The sequence below is a fragment of the Pezoporus occidentalis genome, unplaced genomic scaffold, assembly GCF_034315485.1.
Source record: "Pezoporus occidentalis ecotype Australia unplaced genomic scaffold, CSIRO_AGI_Poc_V1 ctg69, whole genome shotgun sequence".
Taxonomy (NCBI): Eukaryota; Metazoa; Chordata; class Aves; order Psittaciformes; family Psittacidae; genus Pezoporus; species Pezoporus occidentalis.
In genome coordinates, this window is record NW_026916041.1 from 2,635,369 (window position 1) to 2,650,401 (window position 15,033).

General features: G+C 40.1%; 1 protein-coding gene across 2 annotated transcripts in view; it reads left to right on the forward strand.

The window, feature by feature from the left end:
* Positions 1 to 4,239: 4,239 nt before the first annotated feature.
* Positions 4,240 to 15,033, forward strand: part of RALYL (RALY RNA binding protein like) — a 396,968-nt gene continuing 386,174 nt past the window's right edge. Inside the window, exons 1-2 of one of the 2 annotated variants that reach the window (XM_062641596.1) lie at positions 4,596 to 4,728; positions 5,643 to 5,729. The gene's annotated coding sequence lies outside the window, so the exon portion shown is untranslated. Of the gene's footprint in view, positions 4,729 to 5,642; positions 5,730 to 15,033 lie in introns of both variants that reach the window. The other variant, XM_062641598.1, reaches the window with a different exon arrangement.

Consider the following 15,033-nt stretch of genomic DNA (forward strand, 5'->3'; position numbering starts at 1 on the left):
TTTTTTTTTATTCCATTCCCCTACATAGTGGGTGTAACATTCAGGTACTCTATTTGCCCTCCTTTAAACAGAGCTGGCTTGCTTTCATTTCTTCTGTCACTTATTACCATTGTGCTGCATTGTGCTCTGCCACTTGGAAATTTCAGCTGAGCAGGTGGCAATAGAAGTGAGTTAGCTTCGCTATATAGATAAATACAGTGTCTTTAAAGCACTGTAAGACAAGTAGAAAAAGTGCAGAATTTTGTGAAAAATTAGCAAGGATTCTGTAGAAAAAAGCAAGAACAGTGCTAACACACAGAGAAAAACAAATGAAGGAAAAGTCTTTTAAAAAATATGTTTCAGTCTAAAGTAATATCCCATATTTATAAACATTGACTTGATTTTAGAAACATTAAGTAGTTCAGACCAATATTCTTTAAGGTATAGCAATTTAATCAAAACCAAACCAAGACATAAACAGATTTAAATGATGATAGCTAACTCTGTATTAATTTGAAAGTTTGAGAAATTGAGAGTTTTCTCTTCAACAGTTTAACAATGTAATACCTTGGCTAACTTCAAGTAATTCTTTCATTTGGCATTTATTGCCAGTCAGCTAATTTTCTCTTTCCTGTTGTTATGGTACAAACCAAAAAAACTCACTACCTCTAAGTCTATAGTTACAGTAGGTGGTCTCGAAGGGTTTACATACAAATTAGCCATTAAAGCACAGTCAGACAGATGTCTCTGCAAAGACAACTAATTATTTCATCATTATTGTTATTATTACTGTTGCTATTTTTGCATCTGGTATTGTTTTAACTGAGTTCTGCCAGTACAGTAGGAGACAGTAGTAACTGCTGGCAACTGGAGCTCAGTCTTGCAGGCTGCTGATTCATACTGACCGATCTGTGCAAAGCCAGTTATGTTAGCGCTGGGTTCCAACTAATTGCTTACTACCTGCAAAGAGAACCTTCTTTTTTTAGTAAAGTGCAAGTTCAGTGAAAGTGATGATAAAGAAGAAAAAAAGAAAAAAAAAAGTGTCTGCTTCCCCAATACTAGTATCAGTAGAAACAGAAGAAAATTGCCTAAGCAAGGTGTATATACAGCAGTAGCCCTGTGATGACCCTCATCATGCTTATAGATGTTTAAATGCAATCAAGAAAAACAGATTATAGGCAATGAGGTAATCTTAGCATGTGCTTATTTTTGCTCCTGCGGGGGGAGGGGAGCAGGAAAGGGGAAGGAAGTGGTACTGAGGAGATGCAAGGAAGAGATGTGAAAAACTACCATTGTATGGCATAACTAACAAGAATAGCAAGCCCAGCATAAGCCACAGGGCACTGGCTGTAAAGTACAATGTTTTGGGAACCTCAGGAAGCATTTGTGTCCTGGGTTTCTGTGAAAATAGCATTCTCACAAGCTCTTACTTGCTTGCTTTAACCAAACACATAATCTTCCCAAAACTTCCTGCACCTCTTACTCCCTAATGCTTACTTCACCTTAATGGATTGTAAGCAGAAAAGTAACAGGAAAATACTTCAGCGATTCCTTAGGTAAAACTAAGGTTAAGTCCATAGGAACCAGTTCATTTACACAATATTTACAATGCTAACTATAGCAGGAAGTCCTTTTGCGCTACTTCTGAGCCTGGATTCCCCTTAAATTTATAGACTTAGTCTGGAGTAGCTCACTGCACCCCCTGGGGCTTAAAGTCACCCCTAAGTCTTGTCCCTTTAAGTGTTTGCATCCAAATTTACCCCATGTATTGTACTGACTTTTTTAACTCTTTTATAGTATAACAAATCAATGTATACACATTGAAGATATATATTTGCATGTTTACCTTATTACTAGTTCTGGGAATCAACTGAGTAAATCATACATAACATATATTGTACAAAATGTACATATCCAGTTTCCTATATATGTGCCGACACAATCCAAATTTACTACTAGATCTACTATACAACTTTGCATTATTAAAACACCATCCTTCAACTTTTGTTGTTGTTTTTTCAGGAAGACACGTGCTCAAAATTACATAAACAGTAATGGAAACTGACAAGGAACAACAAAACAGGACTGTTATTTAGCTCTCAGTTCTGCAAATATGTTTTGATGTTAAGTATCATTTAAAAACCACTTCAGCCATTGAACCATATTGCTGCATGCAGACCTAATGCTATTTAATTGGAGTGCACCATTCAAGGAAATACATCTCCCACACCTGAAGAATCAAGATGTGATATTTTGTGATACTGTCATGACAATATAGTTGAGGTCATTGCCATATGTATGTGAAACATTGTACAGCTACTTTTCATACAAATCATTTTAACTTATTGTAGATTTTTGTGCCTTTAAGGGCTTCCTTTTAGGTAGTCCTTAGAAGGTTTGTTTTAAACCTTCTCAGATGTACAGCTCTACTCCTCAGAGCCAGATTTAGCAGGGGGAGAACAACTAGGAATAGTATGAAATGCCAGATGCCAGAACAAGCCCAATGCCAAAATAAAAAAAATAAAAATAATAATAAGAAAAAAAGGCAAGAAAACCTAACTGTTTATATATATTTTTAAACTTTGGCCAGTGTTCTTTTTATACTTTGTAAAAGAAGCTGAGAGCAAAGAAGAAAGGGAGCATTTCTTTTCATTTTCAGCAAACACTGGGGAAGAAACACAGGACAGGAAAGAAAGAAAGAAATGGCCAGGGCAAGGGAAAAAAGCTTTGTGTGAGGATGTGAAGAAGGCATGCTGGTGCCCTCACCAGTCTTTTATATAGCAGGGCATCCTCTTACTTGCCAGAGTAATTTTTACAGAGTAGTAACTTGACTGTATCTCCTGCCTCCTCACCTGGATGAAAAAAGAGGGGCTTTAAAAGAGAAAGTGAGTGAGGAAGAAGGGGGAGGGGGAAAGGGGTAAATATTACCTACATCACTCTTCATCACAGTGCCTGGCTTATAGATGCATATTTCTATTTATCTCATACAGATGTCTGTTGTTGCTCTTCCTTCTACTGCTAAAGCAGTTAGTAAGTCTGGGGGGAGACTGTTATAGGTGAATATTTTGGGGGCCAGTGAAATGAGGACAACACCTCTGCGGTCAAGCTGAGGCAGCAGGCCTGGCAGTGCTGCACAGTCTTGCTTCAGCAGGAGCCAAGCAAAGCTACTCCCAGCCCCAGACGCTGCTCTCTGCAACTGCTGTGTTTGTTAATGAGGAGACAAGAGAAGAGAGCTTAAAAGGGAACAGCAAGCATCTTGAGGAAACTCTCAGCAACAGTAGCATACAGTATGTATTTCTTGTCTGATAACAGGAAAGGGAGAGAGCTGCCATCGGGTCAACCACAGAGCTGCTTCAGGGCCGCTCTGTGTGCTTTGGGGCCCAAACCCAAATGCACCGTGATGGGAGAAGGCAGCAGGCAGGTGCCTCACATGCCCTGTGGGATGTCCACCCGGGGTCACCCTGCTTGGAACTCTGGGTTGCTCTAGGTATGCACCCCCAGAGAGTGACCCCCTCTGAAAACACTTGTTTCCTTCCCTCCTCGGCCAATAACTGTTATGGGATGCAATAGCCCTGCCACTGCAAGGATGGGAGGAGGGAGAGGCCACGAAGCAGGGTAGCTGCCAGTAACCAAAAGCACCCAACAGACGGGACTGCTGGTATCTGTCCTTCTCTCCCCACCTTCACGTGAAACGCTCTCCGGAAGGAGACGGAGCAGCACAGCTCAGACACGACTGGGTGGCACGGCAACTGCAGTCCCCGCTCACGGAATGGAACCACCCTGCACTGAGCACACACCCGAAGCAAGAGTAGCAGCAGGACAACTCCCTGCACTGCCCATCACTCCCTGCCCCCCAGCAGCAGCCGCAGGAGCTGGGCTCCTGTGCACAGTCCCTGAGCCGGTGTGGAAGTACGGGGTACCCCTCGGTGCCTTCCCGCCTACCAGGGTACCCCGACGCACGCCCGCCGAGCGGGAGCAGCAGGAGGGGCACCCCGCGCACAGGCGGGGATCAGAGGGGCACCCAGAGCAGACAGCGAGCTGGGGGGCGCACACACGTCACCCCCGTGCACGGCACCCCGTCTCCAACCCCCGCCGGGGCGACAAGAGGGGTAACCCAAGCTCACACACCCGGGCCCGGCGCTGGACTGGATCAGCCGCGGGATACGGCACCCCCCTCCCGGGCAAACCCCTCTCCGCTCTGCGCGCCGGCCGCCGCCGGCCTCAGTCCCGCGGGGAGCGGCACCGCACCGGCAAGGCACAAAACTGCGGCGGCCGGAGGGCAACAGGCGAGCGGGCGGCGCCGGGCGGCAACTTCGCACAGCGCCGGCGAGGAAGTTGCGCTGCCGCGCAAGACGCGCCCGCCTCCGCACCTCGCCCGCGCTACGGACTGCGTACCCGCGCCTCGGTGTGAGTGCGAGTGTATCGAGGGGGTGCGTGTGCGAGAGAGCGACGGAGCGAGCGAGGAGCGAGCGGCACCTGCCGAAGCCGGGCGCGGGTGCGGAGCAGAGCGCAGGGCGCGGCGGGAGACGCTCGGGGCGGGCCGGGTCCGGGTTGGGTCCGCGCCCGCCGCCGCCGCCGCCGCTGCTGCGCCCTCCCGGTGCGAGTCCGCCCGGCTGCGGATCACGTGGCGGTTGCCGGAGGCAGAGACTAGAGAGGAGAGGAAAAAAAAAGCGCCTCATTCCTTCTTCCACCGCCATACTGTATTTTATAGTAACTCTCATTTTTATTCCTCCCTTTTACTCCCGCTCGGTGAGTACCTTTCCGCTGACATTCTTGTCCTCCTTTTTTTTTGTCCTGATTTTTTTTCTTCCTTTTATTTTTTCCTTTTTTTTTTCTTTTTTTTTTTTTTTTTCTCTTCCTCTTTGATTATTGTTTAAATGGATTTGATCTTTTGCTGATGACAAGTTTTTTTTTTTTTTTTGGGTTTTTTTTTTTTCTTCCTAGCATGCGATGGTTACTAAACTGTGAGCAAAAGGTGCTGCTGGGGCCGGGAGTCACTGGGATTGAAAAATGATGATAATAATAATAATACAGACTTGCCAGTCCAGCAACAACTGATATACATTTAGTATCTATATATCTATATATGCAACGGGTTTTGTTGTGGCACTGAAAAGCGATGTGAAATATGATGCTTATTTTTTAAAGATAAGAGGCATGTTTCTAACTCTTTTTGCAGAGTATTTTCTCTGGTACCGTTTTATTTTTATTTTTGGGTGATTTTTAAGGGATTTTTTTTCATAAAGAGATGGGAATTGCAAGTGTATTTTACAGCAGTGTTTACACAGAGTTTGTAATCTTGCAATACTGGTGGAAGCCACACAGCAAGATATTAATTTTAGTATTTTTGTTATTGTTTCTTTTTTATTGACAGTGCAATCAGCAGGGTGGTGTTTTTCTTTTTTTTTCCTTCTTCAGTTTTTGGTGCCTGTTTATAATGTGAAACTTTTCTTTCAGTGCGTTAGTTATAATTTTTAAATACTTTTTTTTCCTCCCTAAAGATAACAAAGCAAAACAGCCAAAGAGATGATCCTTACTTTTGTACATTTTGAACCTTGACTTTTTTATTCTTTTGCCGGCAGTATTTTATGATGGTTATTATTATCATGATGATGATAGATATATACATATATACAAATAAATACATTTTCAAATGATGGCAGTGGAAGGTTTTCCTGGAGAATGAAGTGCGGTTTGGTTTCCTTGTCAACAGAAGATGAAATGAACAACTGAACATCTCCCCAGTGCAGGTACTTCATCTCCTTGTAGGCGTTACCACGCTGTGTAAATTACATTGTGGGATTTTTATTTTTTTATTTTTTTAAGAAATCTCTTTCCATCCCTAAGTAAAGGTTTCTGTGCAATACACGAGGACTGAACTAAATATCTCTGCCTTGTGATTGCTTGGATGTGTGTGTAAGATGTTGCACTAATTGAGCCTAGGTCAGTTAAGCTTGAAGAGAGGAGTTTTATGTGCTGTACTGTTCTGTGCTGTAGAGAGGGGAAGGGGGGGGCCGAGGGGGGAATCCAGAAACTCCCCTTTTCCTTTTGAAAAAAACAAACAAAAACCAACCAACCAACCAAAAAAAAAAAACCCACAAAAAGACCCACAACAAACCCAAAACGAAACCACAAACAGAAACTGGTTGAAGCCTTAAGGTCCTCGGAAGGAGTACAGTGGAATACTTACAGGACTTCAGACAAAACCAAACCCCCGGCCCTGTATTATGGTGACTCGTGTGCGTCTGTTTAAAAATTATCCATTAGAAAATAGCTGTGACAGAGGCAGCAAAGGAGTCTCCCTCAGAGAGCTGGCTCACTGCCACATGAGGCATATTTCTTAGCCCTAAGGGCAGCAAACCCCTTATATCCAAATTCTGCTTCTCATATTAAAAAGGCGTAAACAAGGCAGCAGGTTGCCTCTTACGAATTTAATTCATTGGGATGGAGATTAATCAGAAGCAGATATTTGCTTGAAGGTGTTTCATTTTGTTGTGATTATTATTAATGCTGCTGGCGAGAGTGAATTTTACTTTCGGTGACAGTCACTGAGAGTTCAGGATTGGAGAAGAAACTGTTACTTTTCATTGAGAGCACTTAAATGCTTAAGAGAGGCTGCCTCTGATGTAGAGATAGGGTAATAGGTTCTCTACAATACAATTTGGGAAGATTTTTCCAGATGATGGGGGGTTTTGGTGATTTTTTTTTTTTTATTTTGTATTTTTCCACAGGAAGTGATATAGTGCAATATTATGCTAAATTTGAAGTGCTGAATGCTTGGATCTGCAGTGTTCTCTGTTGTTCACTTCATTATGGTGGGATTGCTTAACGTATTTTGTATAAAAAGCTTTTAGGGACCTATAACTATAAAGATACGCTGTGTATTCACATAGGGAAACTAAGTTGCAGGTGATACTTTTTTTTCTCGCTGTGGTATGAGCAAAAATAGTTCTTAGGACTACAAATGGTTCTGAAGTTTGAGGCTTCTAACACATTCTGTAACTTAACAGCTTCCTTTGAAGTAGTGTATGTAACAAGTCTTCAGCATTCTCTGGTGCAGTTAGTCTTGGAAAATAATGAAATTCATTTGTCTTTGTAGAAACATATCTGTTAGATATTTACAGTAGCCTTTTTCAGCTTAAATAAAAAATATGTAGCACACATTTATGCATGGCTTCTGCTCTGACTTGGTGGAATACTTTTGGCAGTGTATTGGGGTCAATAATCCATGTGTCTAAAAACCACTGTCTAGGTATTTGCCTGATAGATTATGATGACTTCTCCAAAATGATTATGATTTTTTAGATCAATAGTCATTGTTTTAAGAAGACTCAGCCTGCTTATTTTTTCATGATTTAATTTGAAAGCCAGCCATTGAGTGATTGAAACTTTATCCTCCATCCCTTTTTATTTTTCTCCCTCCTTATTTTAATTTTTTTTCTTTAAATTATGTGGAACTACCAGTAAGCAACGTTTTTTTGATTTTGCTGAAGCAGTCAAATAAAGCAACTAGGCTAGCAGTTTCCAGAATGGTGTTCCTTTCGTCCTTTCTTTTAATATTGCAGGTGTGTTGTGTGAGTAAATTTGTACAGATAGATGCTGACTGAAGATCTAATCCTGTTCACTTAGTCTTACCTTGAAGTCTGAGAAAGACCATTCCTGAAATTTTCTATGGTCAGCACCCAGATTTCATCTACAAAGCACCTGTTGTCTGAGTTGCATGGTAATTAATATACATACATTTCATTTGCTGCAGTCTGAGGTTGCATGATATATCAAATAACATAGAGACTTTAAAACAGGAATAGAGGAGCCAAGTTCAAAAGAGGATAATTCTACCTCCTGCAGTATGTGGGCACAGTAGGATTTGGGGTGGTGGAATTGGTTCCAGCTTGGTGTTTCCATAGTTATGCTATGACTAATGCTGTTGAAAGCATGTTTAGAAAGCTATAGTTAGTGTAAGAGACAATTGTCCTTTTGTACTTTTGAGATGAATAAAAATTTTGTCTAAGAATTGAAGCTTTGTTTTTACAAGTCATAATTACTTATCTTAATTTAGTATGAGATGTACTGCCCTAACTCCTGAAAGTGATGTGTGTCCAGGCTTAAATGATATCTTCTCTTTTTCTTTACATCTGTTTTGATACTCAGGACAGCTTAAGTATTTAAGGTACCTTTAATAAAGATTTGTAAACTTAAAGCTTTGGAAAGTTGTTTTGTTGTTTTGTTATTTTTTTTTTTTTTTTTAATTCTTCCATGACTGTTTGACTATTATTAGCAGCACTTACTAGCAAATAAAAACTAACAGGTGAACAGAAGTTACTGTGTAGTGTCCAGAGCACTGATTCATAAATACATGGTTTTAGCCACTGTAGTGGCCTGAATTGGCAACAGAAGCATTATCTTCTCACATGTTTCTACATAGGAGGTAGGACTAGAGAGGCCTGTGGAGTCATCAGCTCTGTTTTACTGTGATGTTAGGCAAAGGTCTTACTTTGTTCAGACTCAGCAAGCTCCAGTTTAAATTTAGCTGGGGCATCACTCCCACTGCACCTTTTCAAAGGATGGGCAGAGCCTCACTCTCTAGGCTGTTAGAAAGCTCATTCCTGTCCAAAATTTATTCTCAGACAGTTTATGCTCCTTTATTTTTGTGCCAGTGCTGTCCTGAAATAGTAAGGTTCCTTCTCCACATCTCTGCTTCTTTTCAGAGTATATTTCTAAAGAGCAGCCACAGCCCCTTTTCACTCACGTTTGCTGGGCATACTGGGGAGAGGTTGCTGGTAGTGTGGCCAGTGCTGGGGAGGGATGCTGAGACTGACTGACTGAAGTCATGCTGCAGCAGAAGCAGGGCAGCTGCATTCCAGTCCATTGCCCAAGCTGGTCTGTTCTGCTTTTGGCTGCAAGCATGGCCATCCAGTCTCTGGCTTTTACATCAGCCTGAATGTTTCCACCTGCAGCTGCACTTGTGGACATGCCTTCTTCTGATGAAACAGGCTTTATGCTATGAGGACCTTCCCTTTGCTCTGCCTAACCAGTCTGAATTTCTCTGGCTAGAATGTAACAGCAAAGGACCCCGAGGAATTTCGCCTGACACACTCTGACTCCAAAGAATCTTCTGCTTACTGTTTCAGTATTTTGTATTCATACCATCTAGCGGAACCCACATGGGCTTGAGCCAATGCTGTATCAGGGGGTGTCTTCTGTTGGGAATAAATGTGAAAGTTGATTACAGTGCTTTTAAAAATATATTTTCTGTATTAATTTCTTCCCAGGTTGCTTATATCTTTGTTTTCTAGTCTTCTAAAGCATTATTCTAAAGCAGATTATTTTTTAGAATGTTTTGTTTTGGTTTTGTTGGTTTTTGGTGGTGTGTTTTTTTTTGGTTTGGTTTGGTTTTGTTTTTTTTTTCTGTTTGCATCATTCCCTGCATTGTGGGTTTCAAAGATAAAAAGATAAAAAAGCTTAATAGTGTTTGAAGTGTAGAATGGTAAAGACTGATAGGCTGCCCTCAGATTAATGTTTTTAACTTCCCTTGGTGTTCTTACAGGAAGCAATGCACTGTAAAATTCTGGAGCTGAATCCTTCATGTTTAAGTACTTCCAGAATTTCTGAACAGCAGGCTAAAGATTACTGTTTCCAGATGAAAATTATTAAATATGTGACACTGTCCAGATAGTCATCCAGTTTGTAGCTTCCTTAAACTCAGTTCCAGACTGACAGAAGAAAACAAAATGCTACTTTTAAATGGATTGAAAGTTACAGTATAACATTTTCACCTTTGTTAATTTACCGATATTATTTTATGATCTTTGTACAATTACCAGAGTAAAATGTCTTGAAGATTATCGTTTTGCATATATACATTAGAATAATTTGTAACTTTAGTTTTTGTCTTTAATCTTTGCTATTTCAGAATGATACTTTAATCTCTATAATGTATTTAATCCTTCAAAAGCATTTATACTCTGGTTTTGGAAGTATTCTCTGAGGAAGTTTATTTTTGCACAATGAAGTGTGATTTTTTTCAATCATCTATCAACAATTAAACCAAGTAATCAAGTAGGTATTCAAATTGCTAAGTAGATCTCAGGTTGCATAGTGTGAATACAATTAATTTATTTTTATCATTGTGGTACTCTGGGATAAAAAGGCAAATAGATAGAATCGTATAGATATTTTTAGATATATTTTAAGCATGATGGAGAATTAACAGAAATCTTAGATTATTTAATTATCCTTTAGGGCTTAACCAATGCTTTTGTTTAAGAACAAATAGTTTAACTTTCTCTGTTCAGTAAATTTATACACACTGACATTATCTACTACTGCTTGACAGAAGTTGCAGAATTAAACTGCCTCTGTGGTACTCCTTCATGTGCCTCCCCAGCATCTAGTCCAGGCTCCTTGTGTGCCAGCTGTCCTGCCAGAATGTCAGGGCTCAACCATTCTGCAGTTGCATTTCAGTCTTGGGAACAAAGCTTTTTGCTCTGGTGTAATTTCTTCATGGTTATGGTGATAAATGTAATAATTTCTACTCTGACCTGGCTGGTAGAGGTTTGAAGAAGAAGAGATGGGGTTCATGTGAGTGATGACCAACAATCGGTATGAAGATGGAGGAATATGAATGACAGTCCTCAGGCTCTTTATTTTTCCCTTGCACACTCCTGAGTTTTTCTCCTAAGTGCCCAAAGCTCTGATTAAATTTGGATTACCCTGATGGCCCTTCCCAGGTGGTCTTCTTCTGATGTTAGTGATTATTGCCTCTACTGACATGCAGTCTCTGAGCAACCAAGTCAATATGGAGCTCTGAAAACAGCTGAGACTTTACATGTGGAAGTCTGTGGTCCTCTCAGAGCTGCTATTTTCCATTGGACAGCCAGACCTTATAAAAGGTAGTACAGGGCACTCTTATTATTTAAAGAATAAGAAATCATGAAGAAACCAATAAGTATTGGTCCTTTCTAATTATTAAAACAGCTTGGTGAAAGTCAGGTCCCAGTCTTCCAGTTGTGCCCCATACCAACTGCATTTTAGCCTGCTCAGTCACACTGGTTGCTTTCATCAAGATCTCCCTTGAGTCAGGCATGTGCTTTGTGTTGTTCAGGGTCAAGAAAAAGGGGCTATCTGGCATGAATCAAATATTAATGGTATTCTTCACCTGGCTGAAGCAAAGCTAAATTTGTTCAGTAAAAAAACATTGCACAAGCACAGCTCATTCAGTAAAGAGTCTCTGGTTTTGCTGAGAATTTTACATAGAGGCTGAACAGCATTTATGCCAAATAGGTACAAGAAGCATCTTGCTAAAAAGTGGTAACTTTACGATTTGGAAGATGCACGGCACATGTATACCTTGCATGCAGTATTTTTAGGCTGATTTAAGAATTGTACAGTTTCAGAGAATTAGATTTGTGTGGTGTTGAGAGTGCTGGTTCTTCTTTCTGTTTGATTGTGTTATAACACAGTTCAGAAACACTAAAATGTTTGCACTGTCCTTGTCATCCTCCTTATTAGAGCAATATGAAGAAATAAAACAAACAAAAAGCATGAATGTAACAAAGTTTTGTGCATTTTTCACACCAGGTCTGCAAGGGTTACTGAATGCTAACAGGCCTTCTTATGGGTAGAGGGAGTTGTAGTAACTCACTGCCTTTTTATAAGGAAACACTGTGCTTTTAGTAATTGCAGCATCATGCTTCTGTGCTTGATCTGTAATGCAGTTACTTTTTATGAAAGAAAAGGAATTCTACCTAGTTGCAATATTTTATCAAAAGATCTTTCACCCGATAAATATGAGGATAGAAGTTGTAGAACATTTGAAAATCTGCTGTGCAAACTGTCATGCACTGTGTATGAAATAGACACTCTGAAGCTTTAATTAAAACTTCCTGTTTGGGTACCTGTAAAAGGGATTAATTATACTGTATTCTAAGTAACAAAAATATCAGTGCTATTATCTCATTTCTCATCTTGTATTTGCCACTGATTTCTCAGTGTGATGTTGTGCAGTAGGTCAGTTTTCTGGTGTCCTCTCTACTGCATAAATTCACATCCACTCCCCCCCCCCCCCCCCCAAACTGCAGAGGAAGAAGGATGTGATTATGTTTTCTTCCTGCATATGCAACTTCCAGTTAAATGGGAGTTCTGTAAATGGGACAGTTGCAAGATTGTCTCTGAAGAGATTAACATCTTCTAGCTGATCACTTGTAAGTTGTAGACAATTAGTGTACATTTTGCACAATAAAAAGACAAACTACATTTAAATTTTGATGTTATGTCACTTTTGCTTTAGGACACTGATGCTATTTTTATTGTTTATATTTTATGAGAAAAGCATACTGTATTACCATTCATCAGCATGTGCCCTGTTCTGGTAGATGATACAGAAACAGAAGGTGCAGAATTAAACCCTGGTCCTATGAAAAACACCCGTATGGTGGTCAAAATTTCATGCCAAAACATTTCTTTCTGTAGATTTTTTATAAAGTGATTCATAGAAAAAGGCTCAATTTATCTCACTTAACCTTGCTGTTTAAGAAATAGGTTTTAAGAGCTAAGCTAGTCATCATTTTAGCCATCTAAATTTAGTCATTGAAGTCTAACAGAGTTGCTCAAGGCTTTGTAGTCAATAGAGATGTATAGGCACCTCCAGAGAATTATAGATTACATCCCAAGAGAGGCATCTATGGATAGCTGAGATGAACAACCTTTCTAAAATGTCTCTTTCTTTACAGATGAAAGAGAACCTAAGTGGGACATTTAAACTAGATTCTTAACTTTTTGATGGATCAAGTTAGAGGAGATGAATCTCATACTCCCCCCCCCACCACCTCATCTGTTGAAATACTAATTTCTTAAGGAAATACTTGGTTGAAAACTTATTTTGGGGTCACTAGAATCTTCATGGCTTTAAGTTTTTCTTTTCAACTTCTGCAATAATTTTTTAACAGAAATGCAGATGTCTTTCTAAACACTTTGAATTGGTTCTAGACTATGACAAAATTGCCCAAAATTTCTGAGATTTCTGTTGGTCTCAAGATTTCACACCTTTTTTATTTTGCTTCACACAGTTTTCTGACTGTTCATAATGTAATTCTACAACCCAGTGCTTCATTGAGTACTCCTCACAGGCTCCTATTCTAAAATCCATGGGCTTGAGCTGTTTGTGAACTAGGTGACCCAGTCAACATAAATATTTAGCTGTTGATGGCATCCTGCTAGTATCATTGCATACATGCTTGTTATAAAGGCTTCCAGTAAAACCTCTATTTTTTACTACTCAGATTTTATTTTTCCTTGTCTCCAGTAATTTTCTAGAGAAGATTGGAATTTTATAAGCCCAAGTGTTAACCTTTGTATAAATCACCTCATAAGACAAAGTTTGTTTCAGTGACTTGCTTTAGAACTGTCCCAAGGCACTGTGAATAGGAGGATGAAAAGCACTGGCTAATTTGTGCCACTGCCCAGTATGACGATGTAACCTTCTTTTTCTCCACAAGTTATGAATTTCTTTCAGTACGTGTTTGGGCTTTCTGTAAGATTTTGTACAGGTACTGAAATATATGAATGCAGAGTACATGTTTCCACCATAGGTTTTATCTTATTCTCAGAGTGACATTCTCTGATTGTGGGTACAAATGTCACTAAACTGCTCTCACAGGCTGTGTTTTTCACTGACAGCATAGCATGAAATGGAACAAAAGCTGAATCCAAATTAGAAGTGAACTGTTTGGTATTATAGGAATAAGCACAAAACTCAGCATAGTAAGAGTTAATTGCCCGATAGCATTACTAATGCAATAAAGTAAGATGCAGCTGTGAGCTCTAACAGCGACATTATAATGGTTTACAGAGATTTGGAAATCTTATGGACTTGTCAGATTTGAGACGAGGAATTAAGAAGTTGGAGTTCTCATCACTTTGAAATAACTGTTTCAAATAAGCGGAGCAATATGCTCTGGGGACTGTAAGCTGTTAGCTACAGCTACTATGGCATGTTACACCCTTCACCACCTTTTGGTCTTCCACTTTGTTCCTCGCAATGTGTCCGTATTTCTACCTTAGTTTTTTGTACCTTCTCTCAAAAATACATTGTCTGATCAGTATCCACATAAAACAGGGATAAAAGCCTTCACAGACTTCATGAAGTTTTTGCCTCTTTTCCTTGTTTCATTTAAGCACCATGTTTCCTTTTTCACTCATGTGTCTTGCCTCAGAGTTAGGAGCACAGTGTTGTCACAGGAATATGACCGTGGTCTCATTACCATATATTGTTAGCACACAGATGAGAGCAAACTATTTCTCCATGCAGGTAGGGCATATAAGCCAAGCTGTCTATGTGATGTGTCTGGGTCTTACTCTGCCAGCTGCTCTGGCTGTGTAGGTGGTCCCCTGACCCTGAATGAAGATTATGTTCAGGGGCATTCTTGTGAAAGGAAAGATTACAAGAAAAATAATTAGTTTACGGAAATAAGCTATTTCAGGAATGCTATTTTTTAATGATTATTATTTTTATTTGATGCACAAGTTTAAATCCTATACAATGTGACATTTTATCTCTGAGATTTTACAATGGGTTCAGAAATTCTTGATACTTGGTCACAAATATTAATGATTGCTGTAAAGACTCAATCAGAATAAGACTGGCTACTTTTCACTTTTAGATCTTTTAAGATCAAAATCAGCCCTGTCACAGAGACCTGTGTCACAGTGGTCTGCAGTGGCAAACAGACAAAAGTCTGTTTTAAAGTGCTGGGTGTGTTCATTTGAATCCCTGGATCCTTTTTATCTTTTATTTGTAATGTTTTTTTTATTTCAGACTTGCTGAACCTTCCCTCCTGCTCTGGACCTCTCCCCTGGCATCGGCACACCTCAGAAGGATGAAAGAAAAGGAAGTAATAGGGTGGAAGAGGGGAGAGGAGTAGAAAGAGAAGGAGGAGGGGCAGCAATAGAAATGGAGAAAAAATCCCTAGTGGTTCAGTTAAAGTTCCAGGCAGTGGGAATGTTTGCAGTCCTTGCTTCTCCTCACCTACCCCTTGGGCTCAGGGGTGCCCTCTC